The sequence below is a fragment of the Erinaceus europaeus genome, chromosome 22 (assembly GCF_950295315.1).
Source record: "Erinaceus europaeus chromosome 22, mEriEur2.1, whole genome shotgun sequence".
In the NCBI taxonomy this organism is placed as follows: Eukaryota; Metazoa; Chordata; class Mammalia; order Eulipotyphla; family Erinaceidae; genus Erinaceus; species Erinaceus europaeus.
Genome location: NC_080183.1, coordinates 14,661,876 through 14,687,817, shown reverse-complemented (window position 1 = coordinate 14,687,817; position 25,942 = coordinate 14,661,876). Strand labels below are relative to the sequence as shown.

Here is a 25,942-nt window from a genome sequence, read left to right as displayed (position 1 = left end):
TTTAACTTCCGGAAGTGGTGCCCGCGCGTTCTGGGGCCGGGGACACCTCGGCAACAGAGCCCCAATGGGAAATAGCCACAAGGCCTTCGTTGGCCCCGCCCACAGCCCGCGCGGCGCACGGCCGCCGCCTGACAGCCGCCCTGGAGGGGCAGGTGAGGCCCGGTGTAGCCGCGGCTGGCGGTCGGCCGCGCGGGGTCCCCTCCAAACGGGTGTTTTGCATTTAAACGACACGAAGCGCCATATTTTAGCCCAGCCTGAGGCTTGAGTCTGATGCAGCTTTGGGGCTGGGGAGACAGCATCATGGTTCTGCAAACAGACTCTCCTGCTTGAGGCTCAGAAGTCCCAGGTTCAGTCCCCAGCAGCACCACCAGCCAGAGCTGAGCAGGACTCTGGTCTCTCTCTTTCCGTATCTCTCATTTAAATATATACAAGAAGTGTTTTTTTTGTTTGTTTTTTAAGTGCAGCCTCTGGGGATGAAATGGGCTAGTGTCCAGTAGGCAGTTGTACACTGCAGTAATCCATGCTTCATTTAACAGATCTTTTTTTCCTCCAGAGTTATTGTTGGCTGGGTGCCTGCACTACAAATCCACTGCTCCTGGAGGCCATTTTCCCCCATCTTGTTGCCATTGTTGTTATTGCCGCTGCTGCTGTCGTATAGGACAGAGAAATTGAGAGAGGAAGGGAAAATAGAGAGGGGGAAAGATAGACCCCTGCAGACCTGCTTCACCTCTTGTGAAGCGACCCCCCTGCAGGTGGGGAGCCGGGGACTCGAACTCAGATCTTTCTGCTGGTCCTTGTACTTCGCGCCATGTGCACTTAACCTCCTGTGCTACAGCCCGGCCCCTGTTGAGCAGATTTTTATTGAGTATCAACTATGTTCCAGACAGGGTACCATGCGTGTACACCACCTGTTTATTGGCTAAGGAACCAGTGTCAACTATTCAGGAAAATACAGACTACACTGTAGCCTCCATACAGTTATTGTCTCTGTTGACCCACGCTAATTGAGCATCTAGAGAGACACCCAGGAGATGGACTAAGAATGGCTCTTAGCAACTTGAACGATTGCTCTCTGTTTACAAGCGCCTTAGTCCATCTGGTTCCTTCCCTAGAACCTAAGGTCTGTGAGCAAAACAGGACCCATGAAAGAGCTAGCTGTAAAACATTTAAAAAGTTAAGACGGATATCATAATTTTTTTTTATGAGGAACCACTTAGCTTGATTGTTTTACCTCCATCTGAGATAACATTGCTGCCCTGCTCACTTGCATTGTCCTCCCGTCCACAGGGAGCTGGTGAATTATGCTCCTCCAAGAGATTGGCGCCATAAAATGCGGGTGAGTCTGTGTGTTTCTTTAAACTTCCGTCTTACTTCTATATAATTATCTATGTGCTTTTAGACATTTTCACATGTAGTGAGTGGTTCAGGAGGTAGTGGAATTCTAGACTTCCAAGCTTGAGGTCCTGAGTTCTATTCCTGACACCACATGTGCCAAACTGATGCATCTGTTCTCACTTTTTCCCTGCACATGTGTATGCATTTCTTTTGTGAACTGAAAACTTTGTTTTTACTACATATATTGATTGTCTCCTTTGACATTTTCAAAAGTCATGCGGGCAAGTCTATTAAGAAACAGAGGGTCTTGCTAGGCCAAACCTGGATATCTTTTATATCTAGGGTCAGAAGCTCACTTGGATAGGTTCGAGCCTGTCCCCCCACTGCAATGAAGAAAGCTTGGTGCTGTGGTCTCTTTCCCTCTGCCTATGTTTTTATCTTAAAAAGTCTGCCTGTGAAACCCCAGAGAAGACAAGAAGAAGAGAAAAAGGAGGACAAAACAAATATTTGTTTCTTCCTTCATACAGTCAAATTAAGGGGACAGGATAGCTACCCCTAGAGAATTGAAACATTTAAACTCCACATCTGTATTAAACTAGGATTCTAACCTCTGTAAGGCTACCTCTGCACTTTACATCTGTGAGCGAGAAAGCCTTGTGCCAAAGTGAAGAGCAATTAGGAGGCTCCCACAAAGACAAATAGCTTCTTTCTGGTCCATCAGCCCTCTGCCATTCTGTCATCCTGAAATGTCCCCAGCCAGAGCCACTTAAGATTCCTGAAGGGGGCCAGGCGGTAGCACAGCGGGTTAAGTGCACATGGCGCACAGTGCAAGGACCAGCATAAGGACCCTGGTTCGAGCCCCTGGCTTCCCACCCGCAGGGGAGTCGCTTAACAGGCGGTGAAGCAGGTCTGCAGGTGTCTGTCTTTCTCTCCCCATCTCTGTCTTCCCCTCCTCTCTCCATTTCTCTCTGTCCTAACAATGACATCAGTAACAACAACAATAATAACTACAACAACAATAAAAAACAAGGGCAGCAAAAGGGAAAATAAATAAATATATAAAAAATAAATAAATAAATCATTCTTGGTCCAGGGAGAGCGCATAATCATTATGCAAAAGACATTCCTGGCTGAGACTCTGAGGTCCCAGGTACAGTTCCCAACACCATCATTAGCCAGGGCTGAACAGTGCTTTGGTTTCTCTCTTTCTTTCTTGTAAAAATAAATAAATAAATAAATAATTCTTTTAAACAGCTAAAAACAAGATGGAGTGTGTTGGGAGGTATACAGACTCTTATGAAAAACCAAATAGGCTACATTTGTCATGTGCCCTTTGACCCAGGCAGTGATTCCAAGGTCTTCCTCTGTGTTCTTTAATTTTTTTAAAAAAATTAGTTTATTTATGAGAGAGAGAGGAGCAGAGCATCACTCTGGCATATGCCATGTGGGGGAATGGAACTCAGGACTTCATGCTTGAGGGTCTAGCACTTGATCCACTGTGCCACCTCCCAGGCACAGCCTTTAAGTTGTAGTACCGACCCTCCAGCTCCCAGAAGCTGGTTGTGGAGTCCCCGGGTGATGTCTTTCTGTCTCATGATTTTCCATGTATCCATGTACATGTGCTTATTCCCACACACGGGTCTCCTTCCAGCCCTGACCTCATTCCTAAACTCCAGAGCAGACCTCCCTCTGGCTTCCCAGCTAACCTTTCCCCTCGATGAGCAACAGACAGCTCATTCACCACTCCTGATTTCCCCTCTCCCAAAGCTGCCTCTTCCTCATCCCAGCCAGTGACACCACCCTCTCTGGGTTTCACCAATAATTAATTTAATTTGAGCCCCCGGCCCCCCACCTGCAGGGGAGTCACTTCACAAGCAGTGAAGCAGGTCTGTAGGTGTCTGTCTTTCTCTCACTCTCTCTGCCTTCCCCATCTCTCTCCATTTCTCTCTGTTCTGTCCAACAGCAACAGCAGCAATAACAATAACAACAACAAGGGCAACAAAATGGGAAAAAATGGCCTCCAGGAGCAGTGGGTTCATAGTGCAGGCACCGAGTCCCAGTGATAACCCTGGAGGCAATAAGTAAATAAATAAATATAAAAAATTTAAAAAGATTATTTATGAGAGTGAGGAGGTAGAAGAGAGAGAACCAGAACATCACTCTGATACATGTGATGCCCAGGATTGAACTCACGATCTCATGCTGTAGAGTCCTGTGCCTTAACCATTGCACCACCTTCCGGGCTGCCCAGCTTTGCCTTTGTTATCTGTAACAGCTTCTGTACTTCACTGGAGTCACTCAAACACCTTTTAAACCGCTGACAAGGGCTGGGATTCAGTTAAGAATCCTGGGAATGAGGGACCTGGGTATTGTCCCTGAGGCTCCCAGAAGTCACTGCTTCCTCACTCTGCTGCACACCAGGGTTTGTATCTCACTCTCAGATGTCCAGATGTGATTGGTCCACGGTGGGACACAGGCCCTGGGTTCTTCACCCTTTCCGAAGCCAGTGTGCGCCCAGGGTTGAGAACTCATGTCCCTGCTCAGTCTTTGCCCAGTCCTGTTTCAGATGACTCCCCACTCAACACCCTCACTGACTGACATCTCTGTCTCTCCTGTGAAGTGTCACAACCTTTCTTCAGGAAGGCGACACATAATCAGTCCTCTGGAAAGGAGAGCTGCTGGAGATAGGGTTCCAGCCTGGGGCCAAGGCTCATTCCTCTCCTGCACCCCAAAAAGAATTTTGGTCCATACTCCTAGTAGGGGAGAAATAACAGAGGGGAGATGAGCAGAGGGCTCTGAACTCCAACTCCATCAGGACCAGAAGAGAGAAGAAGAAAAGGGGAGGGACATTTGGAAGTAGTAACAGGTGTAGGTGAGACTTGGAAAGGAAGAGAAGCTGGGACCATAGGGGGGAAGATGACAAATAACAGTGAACCCATATCTGCAGCCTTAGAACTGCTGGAGCTTGTAGTGGAGGGTGTGGGGATTCAGAACTCTGGGGGTGGAAACGGTGCAGAGCTGTGCCTGCTATCTTGTAATTTTATAAGTCAATATTTATCGCTAATAAAATCTTTTTTAAAAAGGTTCATTCCTCATTTCAGGTCCCATTTTACCAGCTCAGTGTTAGCAGAGGGAAGGAAGGAAGGAGGGGGGGTAGGCAGACCTTGACTTGAGGGGAAGCTCCTCACACCGGCTCAGAGGGAGACATGCCTCTCCCTTTGCAGAGACTCATCACAGATGTTGGACAAAGGAAGTCTTGACGCCCTTTCTAAAGAGGTACTTCTCCAAGATTTGGCGTTTTACAAACCACAGCCAGTGCAGTCAATTCCACAGATGGCCAACTTCTGCATTTTGTAGCATTGTTTCCAAAGATAGCTCGGCCTGTCCTCCCAAAGCAGAAGGGAGGGTGTTGGAAGGAGCCATCAGGATATCTCTCTAAGGCAGAGGTCAAAAACCACTGCCCACACATCAGTCAGAGGGAAAAAAAAAAGAACTTGTCTGCCATCCTGAGCAAAGTCATTTGATATAAGTAACTTAAAAGAATGTTATTGATTTTCAAATATTTACTTATTTTAATATTTACTTATTTATTTCCTTTTTGTGGCCCTTGTTTTTTATTGTTGTTGTAATTATTGTTGTTGATGTTGTCATTGTTGGATAGGACAGAGAGAAATGGAGAGAGGAGGGGAAGACAGAGAGGGAGAGAGAAAGATAGACATCTGCAGACTTGCTTCACCGATTGTGAAGCGACTCCCCTGCAGGTGGGGAGCTGAGGGATCGAACCAGGATCCTTACGCCAGTCCTTGCGCTTTGCACCACGTGAGCTTAACCCGCTGTGCTACCTCCCGACTCCCTTTAAATATTTATTTATCTATGAGAGGAAAAGATAAGGGAGAAGGAGTAGAGAGAGAACCAGAACATAACTCTGGCACATGTGATGTATGTGATGTCAGGGGCTGAATTTAGGACCTCCTGCTGGAGGGTCCAGTGCTTTATCCACTGTACCACCACCCAGGCCACTAAAGATTTATATAATATATTATGCATGAGAGTGAGCATTTCACATGAGACAGAGAGGGAGAGAGAACTGGAGCACCTTCCTAGTGCCAGGGAGGGAGCCAGGAAGCCCAGGCCTACAGATCTGATGCTGCTTGCTGAGCTGTTCCCTGTGAGCTGTGACAGTTTCCTTTTTTCTCTAAGTCCTTGGGCTCATGCTGGTGAGCTCCTTTAGCACTTGCTTGTCTGCACAGCTCTTCACCCCTCCTCCAGCCCTATCAGACACTCCATGAGCAGCTGTGAATAGAGGCTGTCAGTCCTTTCTAGCCTTCAGAATTTCTGTGAGACAGTTGACTCTGGGGGAGCACAATGAAAGTGGCAGCATTGTAGTGTCATGGCTGCCAAGGAAAGTCCACGGCTGAGCGGGCATTCTATAAAGGATGTGCCTTCCAGCTGGACACTCTGGCCTATGCTCTGCTGCCCACTCACCCTGCGACCTGGGAAAGGACACTGACTAGGTGTCAACTTCCTCCTGGGTGAAATGCGAAGCCAGAGACCAAGGGCAGAGCTCGCTTCCCTTTGGTTTTCCTCTCACTTTATTTGGGGGGGGGTTAGTAGTCTACAGTATAGCTGTCGATACATATGTATAACCTTTCATCTCCCCATGAGAGGTGTCTGCAAGACCCTCACTCCCTCAACGTCAGTCCATTTCCCCTCATGCACCAGGACCCCAGAACCACTCCTACCACCACCATTCCCCTCTTTCCTCCTTTCCCAGAGTCCTTTGGTGCAATTCACCACCCCCAGTCCAAGTTTCATTTTGTTTTTCCTTACTGTCCTTGCTCCTTGCTTCCCACCTATGAGTGAGGTCATCCGGTACTGCTCCCTCTCTTTCTGACTGACTTCACTCAATGTGACGCCTTCACATTCCATCTGAACCCACATCCCAAGTGAAGAAGTGACGCCCTAATCTGTTCACATGGTGAGGGACACAGGTGTGCTCCACCACACACACACACACACACACACACACACACACTGGCCTGGTGCATTGGCTGGGCATACGCCAAGCCCTGCTGAATCCCAAGCGGGAACACAATCAGAGCCACAAAGACACCCCAAAGACTGCCCCCACCCTGCTCCCCTGCTGGTTCTCTTACCCCAGGGTGAATGGCGTGTCTGCTCGAAGACCTGCCTTTATGACCTAGCCCAGCCTCACAATTTACAAGTCATTCTATGTACACTTGATGGCTCAATGTCACAGAAATATGTTCTAGCACCGTCTGGGGGGCTTCCCACTCCTGACCCTCTTCTCCTTTTGTCTCTTTTAAAACCACTCAGCACAGGATTGAGGACCTTCTCAGAAATTATCACAATTACCTCATTTCAAGATCCTTAACCTGATGATAACTGCAGAATCCTTCCCTGCACTGTCTGTGTGTCCTTCACCTACCTCTACACCACCACTGTTAGAATTACCCAAAGATCACAAAATAGATGTTTTTATTTCTTTACTGGGGAATTAATGATTTATCATCATCACTAAAATACAATAGTTTGTACACACATACATTTCCACACAACAATACAACCCCCACTAGGTCCTCTGCAAATTAGACACTTCTGGGGTGCCAGCAGTTATACATCAGTAGAGCACACAATTGTCACCACGCACAAGGACTTGACTTCAAGCCCGCGGCCCCCAACTTCGGGGGGAAGGCTTCATGAGTGGCTGCAGGTCTCTCTCTGTCTCCCTCTCTATCTCTTTGTCCCCTTTTGATTTCTCTCTGTCTCTATTCAGGAAATAAATAAATAAAAGAAACTTCTAGAACCAGGAGGCTGTTCATCCTCTAGAGTAAGCCCCTTGCCGTGCCAAGACCCTGGATTGGAAGCCTTATCCCACATGGCAACATCACAGATAGTACCAGGGGACATCCGGGGATGGTGGAATGGTGCTGTGGTATCTCTGTTTCTTTACAAAGAATAATGGAGGGCTAGGAGATAGCTCAGCTGGCAGAGCACAGACTTTATCACACGTGAGCCCCAACACCACATGGGGGCACCATGCATGGCCCCGGAGAGGCTCCCCAGATGATGGAGTGGGCTGAGGTGTCTCTACCTCTCTATCTCTTGCTCCCTCTCTGTCTCTTGGGTTAATTCTGTTCCCTCTCCCTCACCTCAGTCCCTCCTCCAGTCACTGCTTCTACAGTGGCATGGGGCACAGGGCCCTGGAGGGCACATTTTTGGATCCTCTCCCTGGCAAATCTGGGGCATCAGAGGGTAGAGATGCCTGAGGGGGTGCCCTGAACCCACAGCCACTTCTGAGCTGTGTCTCTGGAGGCCTGTGGAATGCTAAAGCTGAGAGGCGGGTGGACCGTATAGCCATAGGGCTACACTGCCCACTCTCACTGCATGTCTGTAGACACCATCTCTGCTTTGGCATGGAGACGAGGAAGGTGTCAGTGCCACCTCCAGGAGTGAGCCCAGACAGACGGGGTACACAGACTGTGGCTGGCACACGGACACTCGGTGTCTGGGAGCTGGCAGGAGTGGAGCAGGCTGGCAGGGGATCGCTGTCACAGTGCTTCTTGAACTTGCAGGCATTATGTTGAGTGAGTGAGACCAGCCAGGAAGAAAAGGATGAGATGCTGGGTGACCTCACTCACAGGTGGCACTGAAAAAGCAAGGACAGAAAAGGAAAAAGGGGCCGGGAGGTGGTGCACCCAGTTAAGCACACGTAGTTTGAAGCGCAGGGACCCGAGCAAGGATCTTGGTCCGAACCCCTGCTTCCTACCTGCAGGGAAGACACTTCATGAGCAGTGAAGCAGGTCTGCATGTGTCTCTCTGTCTCTATCTTTCTGTATCTCCCCCTCTTCTCTCAAATTCTCTCTGTCCTATTTAAGAAAAAATGGAAAAGATGGCTGCCAGGAGCAGTGGATTCGTAGTGCCGGCACAGAGCTCCAATGATAACTCTGGAGGCAAAACAAACAAACACAGAAAGGGAAAACAGTGTGAGACTTGGACTGGGTGGGTGTATTGCACCAGAGCAAAGGACTCTGGGAAGGGAGGGCAAGGAGCAGGGTAGGAGGGCTTTGGGGTCTTGTTCTGTGATGGTGGGAAAGGGCTAAGCTGTCAGGGAAGTCAGTGGCCGGCCAGCCTGCTGTGTGTGGAGCAGTGTGCTGGGAAGGGGAGGTCCCTGTACCAACTTGCTGCCTCTGTGAGTCCCCACTGTCCAGAGGGCCTTCTGTAGGTTTAGAGGGGCTTATAAATAAGCTTCCTCCTCTTCCCCCTTGCTTATAAATAGCAAAAGCATTAATAAGGAAAAAGAGGAGAAATGATGGGGTACATAGGGATGGTTTGAAAAAGGAGGGTAATTAGGGATGGTTTGGCTTTTGTGGAGCTATGGCATAGAAAGGGAAGAAAGATGGCCAGAGTGAGCTGGAGAAGGGGAAACACCTGAAAAGTGTGAGTGGAAGCAGCAAGTGGGGCCTTGCAGGTTTTCCTGATTATGGATAGAAGCTAAGATTACTAGAAGAGGGGGAGAGGGGCAGAGCCTTCCCTGTGGCTCTCTGTCTCTCTCTCTCTCTCTCTCAGTTTAATTATTTATTAGTGGAGGGGGAGAGGGGAAGAATCAAAGCCTCATTCTGGCATAGGTGATGCCAGGGATTGAACCTGGGCCAGGCACTGTGTCTTCAAGTACAGTGCTTTTATTTTTTAAGTTTTTTTTCATTAATTTATTATTTATTTATTTGATACAGACAGAAAGTGAGGGGGAAAGGGGAAATAGAGGGGAGAGAGAGAGAGACTGGGGTGGTCCAACACTTTATCCACTGTGCCACCTCCTGGGCTGCCCTACTGCCTCTTGCATTGTGATGAACTGATGGAAAGTGGGCAGTCATGACGTCACTTCCAGGCCAGAAGGCAGGTAGGAAGCCTGGACGCCATGGCCACTCTCTCCTGTTATACCCACTAGCAGGACCAAGAGAACTCGGAGGTGGATGGTGATGGAGGCATAGTCAGAGGGAGCCGGGTCTTGCCTTCAGGCCAAGGACCCCCATTTGGCTGTTCTGTGAGTGAGAAGACAAACGTTGCCTATATCAAGTTTTTAAGTTTTAGGGGCCCTGGGGTAGCAAAATAGCTCACCTGGATAGTATGCTGCTTTGCCATGTGTGAGACCCAGGTTTGAGCCTGGCTCCCACTGCTTTGAAGGAAGTTTTGGGGCTGTGAGCTCTTTCATTCTCTCTGCCTCCTATCAGTTGTGTTCTCCTTTCTTTTATTTCTTTTCTTCTTCTTCTTCTTCTTCTTCTTCTTCTCCTTCTCCTTCTCCTTCTCCTTCTCCTTCTCCTTCTCCTTCTCCTTCTCCTTCTCCTTCTCCTTCTCCTTTTTTGCCTCGGGTTATTGCTGGCACTGCTCCTGGAGGTTATCTTTCTTTCTTTCTTTCTTTCTTTCTTTCTTTCTTTCTTTCTTTCTTTCTTTCCTTTCTTTCTTTCTTCCTTTTAAAAAATAGGATAGGACAAAGAGAAATTGAGAGAAGAAGGGAATACAGAGAGGGAGAGAGAAAGACATCTGCAGACCTGCTTCACTACGTGTGAAGTGACCACCCCCCCCAGTAGGTGGGGAGCTGTGAGCTCCAACTGGGATTCTTATATGGGTGCTATGCTTAGTACTATGTGTGTTTAACTGGGTGCGCTACTGCCCGGCCCCCCTATCAGTTGAGTTTTCAAAGTATTTTCTTACATAATTTACCTTCTGTGATATTTTATTTTAATGCATTAAAATATTTATTGGATAGAGACAGAAATAAAAATCAATAGGGAAGGGGGCAAGAGATAAGTAGAGACAGAGAGACACCTGCAGCCCTGCTTAACCACTTGTGAAGCCCTCCCACCCCAGCAAGTGGGGGTCAGGGGCTTGAACCTGAGTCCTTGCGCACTGTAATGTGTGCCCTCACTGGGTGCGCCACAGCCCCACCCTATTTTAAGGCAACATTTAAAATCCCGTGTTAATCTTCATGAACTCTGAAGATCCATGTAAAATGTTCAATGAATATGTATGTATACGCATATTTATTCTTTCTAAATTGCTAATGTCTTTTTTTTTTTGCCTCCAGGGTTATCACTGGGGCTCAGTGCCAGCAGTACGAATCCACTGCTCCTGATGGCCTTCCCCGCCCCCATTTTATTGGATAGGACAAAGAGAAATTGAGAGAGTAGGAAGAGATAGAGAGGGAGAGAGAAAGAAGGACACTTGCAGACCTGCTTCACCACTTGTGTAGTTCCCCCCTGCAGATGGGGATTCTTGTGCTTTGTACTATGTGTGCTTAACCAGGTGCGCCACCACATGGCCTCCTGATATCTTTGCATGTCTGCTTTCTAGTTATGTGTGTGTTTGGAGTCACTTAGATGATTAATTTCAACAATAGGATATTACTCAGATTAAACATAGGATATTTCTAATAAAGGACTAGTACTGTCATGTGATTATATAGCTAGGAAATTCTAAGATTAGGAAATAAAAATCCACATCTTTCACTGTAAAAATAAAATGCTAGGGGTTTGTTTGTTGCGTCGGCTAGCCTTGCTGTCACTAACACACTTCTCAGCTGAAGCTGGACTGATTTGTGATAAGTAGGAAGAGCCTCAAACCAAGGGGGAAAGACGGGGGGGGGGGGGGGGGGCGCCAAGATAAGAGACAAGAATAGTTTAACCTTATGCCATGTTTTTTGTGCCTCCATGATGGTGTGTGTAAGTGTCCTGGCTGGTGTGAGTGTCCCTGTGATGCCCCAGAGGCCACATGAGGCCTGGTCGTCAGTCACTGTCCCTTCCCAGTGGCACACGGATCCGCAGGGCTAAGGACACAGTAAGACTCACAGTCAAGCTGGAGTACAGAATGATGGGTCTCAGACCAGAGCTAGAAAAATGGCAGAGCTGGTCTTAAGGGACCAGCACAAGGCCTGCAAGTGAGGCTCTGAGTTCAATCCCCAACATCCCATGGGTCTTGCTCATTAAAAAGAGGTCATGATGATGATAATAATAATAATTATTATTATTATAATTATAATTATAAGCAAACAAATCCTTTGTTTAATTTTAAAAAATTGTTATACCAGAGCCCTGCTCTAGTGGGAATTGAACCTGGGACCTCAGAGCCTCAGGCAGGAGAGTCTTTTGCAGAACCATTACGTTGTCTCTAAGCCCCTCTGGGATTCTTTTTTAGGGATGTAAAACATATGCAAAGATCAAATGGAGGCTAGAGAAACAGCTCACCTGGGCAGTGTGCTGCTTTGCCACGTGTGTGACCCGGGTTTGAGCCCAGCCCTCACTGAGGGGAGTTTCCCTGCTGTGGGCTCTTTCACACTCTCTCTCTGCCTCTGTCTCTATTAAAAAGTATATATCAAAAGAGGAGCTTTAAGGCCAAGTAGAAGGAAGTGGGAGGTTGCAGGCAGGGGAGGCACACAGTGAGAGCCCTCCGAGGGCCTTCTATGGCTCGGCCCACGTGGCGCCCCTTGAGGGGACCATGAAGTGTCTCCTGGTGTAGCACACAGTGGCGTAGGCAGGGCGCACAGGTAAGCCGGGTGTGGTGTCTGCTGCAGGCCCTGAGGCTGAGTCAGAGCCACACACAGGAAACCTTTGGTGACGCCAAGTTCTGGGAACGTGCTAGGATGCAGAGCAGGAAGCAGGTCAAGCGAGCGGCTGAGAACTAACGGCGAGTGTTCTGGAAGCCTCCGTCCCCCAGGATTGCTGGGAAGGGGCTGCCAGGGGACAGGAGTGGGAGGGTCAGGACTGGTGGCGGTGGGTGAGGTCAGGGATGTGTGCTCCCCAGTGCTAGCCAGGCACTTAGCCCTGGTGTCCTCAGACTTCAATTTCTCAAGAAAGGCAGGAGCCTGGATGTTTTTTTGGCGGGGGTAAATATCCTGAATTTTAAATGTTGGCAGCTAATTAAAAAAACAAATATCCCACAGGCCGGAAGAAACACATATACCAGCTGAGTGGACCCATGGGCTGCCAACTTTTGGTCTCTGGTCTAGAGGAAGTGGACAGAACCAGAAGGAATTGAAAAATAACAGCAAGGTCCCACAGACGTCAGTCTCAGTGGCCCCTGGGTTCTGAGCACCACAATATACTGCTGGGGAAGAGGAAAAAGAAAAGAGAGAGAGAGAGAGAAAGAGAGAGAGGACCACTCGTGAGACCTCAGTGCATTACATCTTCTGAGGGATCTGGGGCATCTGGAAGTTGATGATGAAGTGAGAAGTTGCTAGAGATGATTTGAGTCCCTCAAATCAAATAGAACCTCCTCAAAAGGGTCCACAATTCTGTAATGGCAAGATCCTTTTCTTTCTCCCATTCCATTCCATTCCATTCCATTCCATTCCATTCCATTCCATTCCATTCCATTCCATTCCATTCCATTCCATTCCATTCCATTCCATTCCATTCCATTCCATTCCATTCCATTCCATTTTGTTCATTTCCTTCCTTCCTTCCTCCCACCCTCACTCTTTCTTTTTCTCTTCCTTTTTTCCTCCCATCTTTTATTTCTTCCTTCCTTCCTTCCTTCCTTCCTTCCTTCCTTCCTTCCTTCCTCTTTCTTTCTTATTATTTGTTGGTTAGTGACAGAAATAGGGAAGGATGGGGAGTCGGGCTGTAGCACAGCGGGTTAAGCGCAGGTGGCGCAAAGCACAAGGACCGGCATAAGGATCCCGGTTCAAACCCCGGCTCCCCACCTGCAGGGGAGTCGCTTCACAGGCGGTGAAGCAGGTCTGCAGGTGTCTGTCTTTCTCTCCCCCTCTCTGTCTTCCTCTCTTCTCTCCATTTCTCTCTGTCCTATCCAACAACGACAACAATAATAATAACTACAACAATAAAACAAGGGCAACAAAAGGGAATAAATAAATAAAATTAAAAAAAAAGAAATAGGGAAGGATGGAGGAGATAGGGAGAAAGAGGAGCACCTGCACTCCCGATCCACCACTCACTTGCAAAACTTCCCCCCTGCACATGGGAACTGGGGGCTTGAACCTGGGTCCTTGCACATAGTGTGTGTTCAACCAGATGTGCCACATATGAGCTCCTTTGCTCTGATCTCTCCACCAGGTGTATCAGATTTTTTTTGGTTGCCCTTCATTTTTCTGAAAGCCATCAATTCTATCTTGAGAACTGAACTGGCAGTGAAAGCAGTCCAGTTTTGAGAAGTGGCTAGACTCAAGCCAGGAAGAACCGGGCTAACTGACTCTTACGATAGGAAACGTTTCTAGGCTCCAAACCTCAAAAAGCCATCAAAGGTTTTGAAAGGCTGGTCCAGTGAGCTGGTTTGTTGAACTTGGCCTCTGCCCGAGCCAGGGTCAGGCTCAGAGGATGTGGCAAAGGCAGAGGCCGCCTTTCTCTTCCAGATGTGGTCTCTTGACACTGCTGGCTGCTCCATGGAAGGTGCATCAGTCTCTGGCTCAAGGCTCCACACATCCCAACAGGCTGTCTGGTCTGCTCAGGATGGAGATGTTTCTCCGGATGTGGGACTTCCAGCTCTGAAGCTGGGGTAGTTTGGGGCAAACCTGAACAGCTGGTTGACCTTCCTGCCTGCCTTCCTCGGCCCTTTTGCTCAGGGTTCAGGTGATAAACTCTGCCAGTCTGGATTGTCCCTTAAAACTATAAGGAATGGGGAGTCAGGCGGTAGCACAGCGGGCTAAGCACAGGTGGAGCAAAGTGCAAGGACTGGCGAAAGGATCCCGGTTCGAGCCCCCGCCTCCCCACCTGCAGGGGAGTCGCTTCACAGGTGGTGAAGCAGGTCTGCAGATGTCTGTCTTTCTCTCCTTCTCTCTGTCTCCCCCTCCTCTCTCCATTTCTTTTTTTTTATATTTATTTTATTTATTTATTCCCTTTTTGTTGCCCTTGTTGTTTTATTGTTGTAGTTATTATTGTTGTTGTTGTTGTTGGATAGGACAGAGAGAAATGGAGAGAGGAGGGGAAGAAAGAGAGGAGGAGAGAAAGATAGACACCTGCAGACCTGCTTCACTGCCTGTGAAGCGACTCCCCTGCAGGTGGGGAGCCGGGGTTCGAACAATAAAATAAGGGCAACAAAAGAGAATAAATAAATATTTTTTTTAAATCTTAAAAAAAAACCCATAAGGAATGGCACAAGGCAAAAGAGAAATGACCCCATCTTGGCCTAGTCAGAAAGCCAGATTTCTCTTGGCTTTCTTTACATTCCTCCAAACCCTCTTATGATATATATTTTGCTGTGTTTTTTCTTACTATTTTTTTTTAAAGAGGCATTTGTTTTTACTTTCTATATCTTATTTATTTTTTACTGTACAGGATAGAGATGAAGAAATTGAGAAGAAAAGGGGATATAGAGAGGGGGAGAGACAGAGAGAGACACCTGTCGTTATGCTTCACCACTTAGGAAGCTTCCCTCCCACAGGTGGGGACTGGGGGCTTGAACCCGGGTCCTTGTGCACTGTAATGTGTGTGCTCCAGCAGATGACTTATTTTTTATTCTTAGTAAAAGGGGGTGACTGGAAGGGAGCTCACTCAGTTGAGCACATTAGGTAACCTGGGGGGTTTGAGCACCAGCACCACGTGCGGGCACCATGGACACTTACAGGGGAAGTGGCATGGTGTCTCTCCTCCCCACTCCCCACAACCCCACCCCACCTCTGGAATAAAACGAGTGGGCAATCTGCCTTTGAGTCTGTTCAGTGGTGGTACACAAAGTCCTAAACTCACTCCTCACATCAGCAAAAATAAAATAAAATAAAAAGCAACTTATAAGACAATCACTTCAAAAACACTCCAGAAATCTTTTTATCCCACAGGAGATAGAAGTTCTTTCTCTATTTTGTTTTCACCAGAGCCCTGCTCAGCTCTGGCTTCTGACAGCGCAGGGGATTGAACTTGGGACAGAGGAGCCTCAGGCATAAGAGTCTCTTTATGTAGCTAGTATGCTATCTATCTACCCAAGAGGGAGAGGAGACGAGAGAGAGAGAGAGAGAGAGAGAAAGAAAGAAAATCTAAAGGCCATTCCAGCACACACTCAGGGAATCCAAGCAGGAGTCACAGGTATGCAAGCCCTGTGCTCTGCTCTGCACAGAAACCAGACTGAAGCAGCTTCTCGTGCTGTTTGGAGCTAGTTTCTTGGGAGCAGAACATTTTTTAAAATTAATTTTGTTTTTATATAGAAGCAGAGAAGGAGGAAAGGCAGAAGGAGAGTGAAAGAGACCACAGCACTGAAACTTCCTTGAATGCAGTGGGGGCTGGGCTCGAACCTGGGGCCCATACATGGCAAAGGAGTACACTGTCTATGTGAGCTATTTTGCCAACCTGAAAGTACCTTTGTCTCTAAGCAAATCCTCATCCCCAGGGTCTTCTGTGTCTGCTAGCCCTGAGTCGGAAGACTCCTGGGGGCCCTTACCTTTGCATCTACAAGTCAAAGAGAAAAGTTTAGACCTGAGTTAGCCAACCTTGGTACAACCAACATTTGGGGCTACATTACTCTTGAGGGGGGGAGGGTGTTATCTTGTCCATTGTAAATGTTCACATGCATCCTAGGTCTACATATTGGATATCATCCACAACACACACACACACACACACACACACAACTTGTTTCATTTATTGGATGAAGGTTTTTTTTTTAAGTTTTTAAAAATATCTATCTTCCCTTTTGTTGCCCTTGTTGGTTTTCATTGTTGTTGTAATTATTATTGTTGTTGTTGTTGATGTCGTTGTTGTTGGGTAGGACAGAGAGAAACAGAGAGAGGAGGGGAAGACAGAGAGGAGGAGAGAAAGACAGACACCTGCAGACCTGCTTCACCGCCTGTGAAGCGACTCCCCTGCAGGTGGGGAGCCGCGGGCTCGAACTGGGATCCTCACCCTGGTCTTTGTGCTTTGTACCACGTGCGCTTAACCCGCTGTGCTACTGCCCAACTCCCTTGTTTCATTTATTGGATAGAGTCAGGGAGAAATTGAGAGGCACCAGGTGGTTTAGCATCTGGTTCAGCTCCCACATTGCAGTGTGCAAGGACCCAGGTTCAAGCTCCTGGTCCCCACCATGCAGAGGGGAACTTTCAGGAGTGGTGAAATAGTGCTGTTGGTCTCTCTCTCCCTTTCTCTCTCTCTCTCTCTCTCTCTCTCTCTCTCCCTTCCCTCTCAATTTCTTTCTGTCTTTATATTCAAGCTAACTAAATAAAAAAAATAACCAAAGAGAGAAATTGAGAGGGAAGGGGGCATAGAGGAGAGAGAGAGAGACCCACAGCCCTGCTTCACTGCTTATGAAGCTTCCCCCCTGCAGATGAGGACCGGGGCTTGAGCCTGGGTCTGTGTGCGCTCTAGTGGGTGCACCTCTGCCTGGCCCCATACCCTCCTTGTGCCTTGAGCCTGGGTCTGTGTGCGCTCTAGTGGGTGCACCTCTGCCTGACCCCATACCCTCCTTGTGTCTGGCAGGTGTGACAACCCACACTGTCACGGTGCGTTGTGAGATGTCCAGGGTTGGCAGCTGCTCTCTGTGCTGGGATTCACTGGCCTGAGGCCTTGGTGCAGGAGCAAAGACTTGCAGGCCTGCACTTGCTCTTGGCTCTTTGAAGCTCTGGGGCCACTCCCAGCCAGCAGCGCCCCTAAAACTAGGAGAGACGGTCAGTTCTGGGGAGGACCACAGCTGGACACCCCCCACATACACACAGGTCCTTCTGTGGCGTGGGCTCTGCCAGACCCCCCACCTGGTCAGACACACTTTCCTGAGGAGGACCACCCTGCATGGTGAGCTCTGGGGGTCCTGCCTTCCTAGGGTGTACGGGTGCAGGGGTGCAGGAGAGGGAGGTCCGCTGAGGTGGAGTGCTCTCAGAACAGGGGAGCCTGAGTCAGCCGAGCTCAGGCCTGGGGGATTTCCAGGGGGAACTGTGTGGCCAGAATTCCCCCTGGATGATGGTCTAGACAGGGCTCTCCCCCTTTCCTCTCTCCCCAAGATTTCTGCTTCCCCTTTAGGGAGAGGAAACACTCCGATGTTATTTGGGGCTGAGGATCTGTCCTGAATAAGCCCCAGGATGGGGGGGGGCAGATTGTCTTGGGTGGGACTCTACAGGCAGACAGCAACGCCAGCCCCTCACATCACTGCTGGAGGGTCACCTGTGGGGTTACAATGCCCGAGATTAGGTCTAACGAATAAGACAATTTAGAAGCAGACTGAAATTCCTGCTAACTGCCCCAACTTGGAAGTAGGAATGTAGATTATTAATAGCATGCATGCATTTCCATATATTATTAACATGCATATATTAATTTATATATAAATTAGCTTAGAAAAATGAAAATCAACTCACATGTGATCTCAGCCACCAAGGACCAATTTTGAGGCACTTTTCGGGGTTAATAAGCATGCTATCATTTGTACATGCTATTTTTAATTTTTTTATTAGTAATGTAACAATAGTTTAACAAGGTCTTAAGATCGCAGGGGCAAAGTTCCACACGGCATCCACCTCCACAGTTATATGTCTTCCACCTGCCCAAGAACAATCACCAGAATTTCATAGTTTCAGTGACAGTTTGACATAAAACAAAACAAAACAACAAAAAACAAGCCGATGCTGTTAGTATTGCACATTTGAGTAGAAGCATTCAGGAATTGTTTTTCAGAGGAATGGAGGTCCTTTTGCAATGGATATAAACAAACAGTAGCACCAAGAGTCGTCGCACACAAACACAGAATTAAAGAACTTCAAGATGTTATGTATAATAAGAAGGGCGAGGGGGTCAGGTGGTGGTGCACCGGGTTAAGCGCACATAGTATGAGGCAAAAGGACCCTGGTTCAAATCCCCAGGGTCACTTCACAGGTGGTGAAGCTGGTCTGCAGGTATTGATCTTTCTCTCCCCTCTCTGTCTACCCCTCCTCCCTCCATTTCTCTCTGTCCTATCCAACAACAACATAACAATGGGGAAAAAAATGGCCTCCAGGAGCAGTGGATTCATAGTGCAGGCACCGAGCTGGGTGATAACCCTGGAGGCAAAATAAATAAATAAATAAAGTTTAAAAGTTCTAGAGAGGGAGTCGGGCGGTAGCACAGCGGGTTAAGCGCAGGTGGTGCAAAGTGCAAGGACGGGCTTAAGGATCCCGGTTCGAGCCCCACCTCCCCACCTGCAGGGGAGTCACTTCACAATCAGTGAAGCAGGTCTGCAGGTGTCTGTCTTTCTCTCCCCCTCTTTGTCTTCCCCTTCTCTCTCCATTTCTCTCTGTCCTAACCAACAACGACGACATCAATAACTACAACAATAAAACAACAAAGGAAACAAAAGGGAATAATAAAAAAAATGTTCTGGAGAGAAAATGACATCATTTAAAAGATTCAGAGGACTGTATGCCATGTGTGTAAATGATGTATATGCTACATTCATTTTTTTTTTCCCCACTTAAAATTAAGTCTTGGTCCTGGGCACCACTATAAGCTAGAGCTGAGCAGTGCTCTAGTCTGTCAGTCTGTCTGCCTGTCTCTTGCTTAAAAAAAAAAAAGTTTCCTAGAGCCCAGTGAAGTGAGTGAAAATGGCTCAGGCTCCATCTCTGGGCCAGCAAATGCTGGAGCCGAGCAGTGATCTGGCTTCTCCCTCTCCTTCTCTCTCTCTCCCTAATAAATAAATACATGGTAAAGAAAATCTCTATCTCACCCTGGGTCCATGCTTCCAGAGGGATAGAGAATGGGAAAGCTATCGGGGGAGGGGTGGGATATGGAGATTGGGCGGTGGGAATTGTGTGGAGTTGTACCCCTCCTACCCTATGGTTTTGTTAATTAATCCTTTCTTAAATAAAAAAAAAAGATTAAGAGATAGAAAAGTATTTATTATTTATTTTTTATTTATAAAATGGAAATATTGACACAACTACAGGACAAAAGGGGTACATTTCCACACAGTGCCCACCCACAGAGCTCCATATCCAATCCCCTCCCTTGATAGCTTCCCTATTCTTTATCTCTCTGGGAGTATGGACCCAGGATCATTGTGGGGTGCAGAAGGTAAGAGGTGTGGCTTCTGTGATTGCTTCACCGCTGAACATGGGCTTTGGCAGGTTGATCCATGCTCCTCAGCCTGTCTCTCTCTTTCCCTAGTGGGGCAGAGCTCTGAGGAGGTGAGGCTCCAAGACACATAGTGGGGTTGTCTGCTCAAGGAAATCAGGTTGGCATCATGCTAGCATCTGGAACCTGGTGGCTAAAAGAGAGTCAAGATATAAAGCAGAACAAATTGTTGACTAATCATGGACCTAAAGGCAAGAATATTGCAGATGAAGATTTGGGGGTCTTCATTTTGGAAAAAGCTAGTAGGTCTGTTTTAGGTATATTCCAGAGGGCCCATAACTTTATTCTTAATGGTGGTGAAATCTTAAATATTTCTTTTGAGATTAGGGAAGGAGATGTCTAAATTCTGCAGAAAAAAAAAACAGAAAAAAAAGGAAAAACAGAAAAAAAAAGTAAAAAAAAATTCTGCAGAAATAGACATTCTTTGTCATTTCAAGAGAAAAAAAAAAAAAGAAAATCTCTATCTCCTGGAGCAGAGCTGCAGAATAGCTCCCCTGTACAGTGTTCTGCTTTGCCATGCTCCCAACCCAGGTTTGAGCCTGGCCTCCACTGCATGGAGGAAGCCTCAGTGCTGTGGGCCCTTTTCCCCTCTCTCTGTCTACTTTCTTTCTTTTTACAATATATCATTTATTTTTCATATACAGAGAGAAGTTGAGAGGGGAGATGGAGAGAGAAAGAGAGAGTCACAGAGATACCTACAGCACTGCTTCAGAACTCATGAAGCTTCCCCCCTGCAAGTGGGGATCAGAGGTTTGAGCCTGGGTCAGTGTGCAGGGTAACATGTGCTCAGCCAGGTGTGCCACAGCCCATCCCTCTCTCTGCCTCTGCCCGTGCTCCGCAGGGTGAGCGGATGGGAGGAGCTGGCCTGTGCTGCCCCAATCCTGCCCCGAGACCCTTCCAGAAGGGGCAGGCCCCTGAGCCATTGTTCTTTCTCTGCATCACTGAGGTGGGGAGCAAGGCTGAGTCAGGGGTGTTGTTTGTGGGTGTCCTATTCCCACGGGGGCAAGAGAGGCAGGACCCACTGCTCCCACCCTTGCTGACCTCTCCTGGGGGCCAGGCTGCCCGGGGCTCTGGGCCACGGACAGCTTAGGCCCTAGCGATGGCTACTCCTTCGGCCTATAGCCCTTCCTCCTGGGAGCACAGGAGTCCAAGGGTGACACACGTGGGTGTGGGTGTGGGTGTGGTGCTCCCTGGGAACTCTGACACCTACAGAGGAGGTTGGGCAGCTTCCCCTCCCCAGGGAGGAGTCCCAGACAGGCCCAGGGAGGGTGTGTCCTGGGTGAGGTGATGATTGAGGAAGACAGTGGATACTGTCTGCTGGCCCTTAGACACACCCTTCCTCCCTCTCTCCCTCCCTTTTTCCTTCCTCCTTTCTTCCTCCCCCCCCCCCCCCCCACCCAGAGTGTTGCTCAGCTCTGGCAGGGGACTGAGCCTGGGATCTCAGAGCCTCAGGCAGGAAAGTCTTTGCAGAACTTCTAGGCCATCCCCTCCAGTCAGTTCAGATTTATCTTTTGTTTGTTTAGTACTTTATTCATTTATTTAAATGTATTACATTTGTTTCAAAAGAGAGAGAGAGAGAGCCCTGCTCAGCTAATGGCTTGTGGTGTGCTAGTTACTAAGACCAGGACTTTGTATAAGTACCGTGTGCTAGTGACTAAAACCAGGACTCTGTGTAAGTACCGTGCGCTAGCCGATTGCACCACTGGAGGTCCAAGACAAGGATTTCGGATCCTCAGGCATGAAAGCATTTTACAGATCCATTATGCTATCTCCCTTGCTTTATTTGTTTATTTTTAATTAATTAATTAACTTAATTATTATTATTATTAGTTTTAGTGAGAGATATTCAGAGAGAAAGATACAAGAGAAAGACCAGAGCCCTACTCAGCTCTGGCTGATGGTGGCGCTAGGATTGAACGTGGGCCCTCAGAGCCTCAGGCATGAGCTAGCCAACCTCTCTGCCTCCCTTCCTTCCTTCCTTCCTTCCTTCCTTCCTTCCTTCCTTCCTTCCTTCCTTTTTTCCTTTGGAGTTTATTCTATTCATTGATTGATTTATGAGAGAGAGAGACCCAGAGCATTACTCTGGTACCTGTGATGCTGGGGATTAAACTTGGGACCTCGTGCTTGAGAGCCTAACACTTTATCCCCTGTGCCACCTCCTGCCCCCCCATACTCCGACCCATTTCTCTCTCTTTCTCTTTCTTTCTTTCTTTCTTTCTTTCTTTCTTTCTTTCTTTCTTTCTTTCTTTCTTTCACCAGAGCACTATTCAGAGCTGGTTTATGATAGTGCTGGGGATTGAACCTGGGCCTTTGGAGCCTCAGGTGTGAGAGTCTCTTTGCAGAACCATTATGCTGTCTACCCTCCGCCCCATTTTTTTATTTTCAGGAGCCACAGAGCCCCACTCTAGCTTGTGTGGTGCTGTAGGTTGGCATGGCGTCTCACACCTGCCCCTACCCCATTTACAAAGATTCTCCCCCTTTAGCCAGGTGGCCTCTGAGGTAAAACACTCTCATGCCTGAGGCCCCGAGGTGCCTGCCACCATCAGAACAAGTGTCTGGACAGATCACAGGGACCTCCTGGGAGCCTAGAGCAAAGCCCAGCTTCAGGTCTAGGCAAGCAGGAAGGGCTGGGGTGGTGGCCTGCTCTCTGCACTGGTTCCCTGCTCCACCCCACCCTAACACCTCCCTCACCCCAATCCTGAGGTTCCTGCCTCTGGAATCTCTGCTCTGGGATGCTGGGGACTTCCAGGATTTGGACTTAAGGTCACCTAATTGCCTGTTAACTATCCGTCTGCCCACGGAACCACCTGCTATTATGGTGTCCTATGTACTCACCCTGTGGGGTAATTTCTTTGTTTCATTCATTCATTCATTCATTCACTCATTCATTCATTCATTCACCTCCTATGCTCTTGTGCCAGAATCTACCCTGAAAGCTAAAAGGTTCAGGCCACACAGTGGCTGCTCTAGAATCTATTAAACCGAATCTGTGAATTATGAAAGAATGAGCGACACTTCTCTCCTGAGTGAGACACCATCCTGAAGGTCAGGCACTCAGCTCAGGGACACATGGGAAGTGACAAGAAGCAAGACACCCTAGGAGATACTTGCCTTACAGGGTTTGAGATATGCTTTAAAATATTACAGGGGCAGAGGAGACAGCACAGTGGTTCTGCAAAAGACTCTCCTGCCTGAGGCCCTGAGGTCCTGGGTTCAGTCCCCAACACCACAATTAGCCAGAGCCGAGCAGGATCTAGGATCCCTCTCTCTCCCTCCCTCTCTCTCTCTCTCTCTCCCCCTCTCTCTTTATATCTTTCTCATTAAAATAAAATAAATAACTAAAATAAAAATGAAATAATTGAGAGTGGACTGGCAAAAACACCTCATTTGGACAGTGAACTACTTTTGTATAGAACCTGGGTTCAAGTCTACCCCCTCACCCCCCCCCCCGCATTGGAGGAAAGTTTGGTGTGGTTCTCTCTCTCTCTTACTGTTTATATCTAAAAAAAAATAATGGGAAAAATAAAATAATCTTAAAAAATCAAATAATTGAGAAATAAAAAGAGAGACACAGGCCTGTAAGATAGCTTTCCTGTGAGGACACCTGCCTTGCCATGTGGAGGGAGCTGAGTTTGAGCCCCCACACACCACATGGGAGCACTATGGTGTTTGTTGTGTGGGGGGGGTTTATACCATGGTGTCTGAAAAAGAAAAGAGAGGAGCCTGGGAGAGTAGAGCAGACAGATCCCCCCGCCGCCGACTCACTGATGTGTGTGGAGCAGTGTGCTGGGAAGGGGAGGTCCCTGTACCAACTTGCTGCCTCTGTGAGTCCCCACTGTCCAGAGGGCCTTCTGTAGGTTTAGAGGGGCTTATAAATAAGCTCCCCCCTCTTCCCCCTTGCTTATAAATAGCAAAAGCATTAATAAGGAAAAAGAGGAGAAATGATGGGGTACATAGGGATAGTTTGAAAAAGTGGAGTACATAGGGATGGTGCGGTCTTTGTGGAGCTATGGCGTGGAAAGGGAAGAAAGAGGGCCAGAGTGAGCTGGAGAAGGGGAAACATCTGAAAGGTGTGAGTGGAAGCAAGAAGTGGGGCCTTGCAGGTTTTCGTGATTATGGATAGAAGCTAAGATTACTAGAAGAAGGGGAAGAGGGGGAAGGAGGCAGGGCGCCCAGCTTGCGAGCGTGAGGAGGAAAAGGCCATCGAGGGGAGCCCAAGGTCCTGTGAACCCCTTGGGACTCTCCCCAGTGTCCAGAGAACATGCTGGAAGGTTCCTTGAAACAGGTGACAGGTTGTGGAGACATGGGGGCAGAGGAGGTGGCCCCCGGGACTTCCCTGGTGACGCCAAGACGGTGGACTCTGACCCAGAGGGAGAGATCACGGAGCTGCGGGACCAGTGTGTGCCGGGGTGCAGGGGTGTAGCCGGCAATCAGTCCAGATAGGAAGGCTGGGTAGGGGCGCTGTGGGCGGGCTGTCAGGGGAGCGTGGACTTTATTCCTCAGACAGTGGGGAGCCGTGGAGGACTTCTGCCGGCCAGCGATGGGAGAGAGAGAGAGATCTCAGAGGGGTCAGAGCTGCCCATCAGCAGGGAGGCTTTGCCGGGAGGGGCTGCGGAGGCCCTCCATCATTCCCTGCACAGCTGCTATGGGCAGGCATGGCACCCCCAGCAGGAGATGGCAAGACGGAGGGCCTGCATCCCCCCCACACACACCCCATCACTGAAGCAAGCAGCACCTCATGATCTGATAGGGACGGGACGGGACAGGGTGTTCACTGACCTCTGTCTGGAGTGGGGACAGCGGTCAGGGAGCACTGAGTCCCCAAGTGACACAAGCACCTTACTCAAGCTGCCTCCCTCCCTTTCTTCCTTTTCTCCTTCCTCTCTCTCTTCTTCCCTCTCTCTTTCTTCCTCCCTCCCTCCTTTCTTTCTTTCTTTCTTTCTCTCTTTCTTTCTTTCTTCCTCTCCCTTCCCTCCCATCTTCCCTTCCTGGATGTTCGTTTAAGATACCACTGAGAGGGCAGAGTTGATGGAGCTCTGTACTCTCCATGTAAGGCCCCAAGTTGGAGCCCCAGCGTCACATGTGCCAGAGGGAGCTTCTCCTTCTCTTCCTCTCTCAAACAAACAAATAAATCTCTAAGAAAAGAGCCCCTTGGAATATGACTAAAAGACTTCTCAGCTAATCCCATCTGAAGTCCCATAATTCCATGTGCTCTATTCCTACCTTTGGGGGCCTGCTTATTAAACAATTTGTCCTGCTTTATATCTTAAGACTTTTCAGCCACCAAGTTGCAGATGCTACTGTGATTCCAATCTGACTTCCCTGAGCAGACAGCATTACCAGTGTGTCCTGGAACCCCACCTCTCCAGAGTCCTGCCCCACTAGGGAAAGACAGAGACAGGCTGGGGGTCTGGATCCACCTGCCAACGCCCATATCCAACAGAGAAGCAATTACAGAAGCCAGAACCCCCACTTTCTGCTCCCCATAATGACCCTGGGTCCATACCCCCAGAGGGATAAAGAATAGGGAAGCTTCCAATGGAGGAGATGGGATATAGACTGCTGGTGGTGGGAATTGTATGGAATTGTACCTCTGTTATTTTACAGTCTTGTTAATCATTATCAAATCACTAATAAAAAAATCTTAAAAATTTAAAAAAGGAAAGGAGGAGTCCCAGAGTTTGTGTGGAGGCTGCTCTGGAGCCCGGCACTCCCTCCCCGCCTGTCTCCTCTGTGTCCTGGCAGGTTGGTGAGGCCGGAATGAGCTTTGCTGAAAGAGCTGGTGGAGGTGTCCAACAGATGAGTGGCTGAGCAAGTTGTGGTCTATAGACAGAAGGGAATACTACTCAGCTATTAAAAACGGTGACTTCACCTTCTTCACCCCATCTTGGAAGGAGCTTGAAGAAATCATGTTAAGTGAGATCAGTCAGAAAGAGAAGGATGAATATGGGATGATCTCACTCACAGGCAGAAGTTGAAAAACAAGATCAGAAGGAAAAACACTAAGCAGAACTTGGACCGGAGTTGATGGATTGCACCAAAGTCAAAGACTCTGGGGTGGGTTGGGGGGAGGGGTCAGGTCCTGGAACATGATGGCAGAGGAGGACCTAGTGGGGGTTGAATTGTTATGTGGGAAACTGGGTAATGTTATACATGTACAAACTATTGTATTTACTGTTGACTGTAAACCATTAATCCCCCAATAAAGAAATTAAAAAAAAAAAAAAAATCTGATGGGCTTCTGTTCCCTGGCTGGACCCCGGCTGGCAGAGACGGCTTGAGAGCTTCTAGGAAGTTCTTTCCAGAGCTTGGATCCAGAATGAAGCCTGGCAGCTCAAATGAGGCTCTGGAGTGAAGAGGGGGAGAGGGAGAGACGGGCAAGACAGGGAGACAGAGGGTGATGGGAGGAGGAAGCCAAGCAGCAGCCCCTCCTGGGCTTCTCAAGGGGCTCAGGACACAGAGAGGAAGGGGGTCACCTGTTGCAACACCACATTGCAGGCCAGAGACCCCAAAGGACATGCGCTCTTTTCTATTTCTTTTAACTTGTTTTGCCA

The 25,942-nt window shown here is 48.4% G+C and overlaps 1 long non-coding RNA gene across 1 annotated transcript; it reads left to right on the top strand.

Moving 5' to 3' along the window:
• Positions 1-39: 39 nt before the first annotated feature.
• Positions 40-25,438, top strand: LOC132535448 (uncharacterized). Its single transcript, XR_009547257.1, has 4 exons — positions 40-152; positions 1,288-1,336; positions 20,230-20,334; positions 25,050-25,438. It is a non-coding gene; the product is annotated as an uncharacterized LOC132535448 (long non-coding RNA).
• Positions 25,439-25,942: the final 504 nt, after the last annotated feature.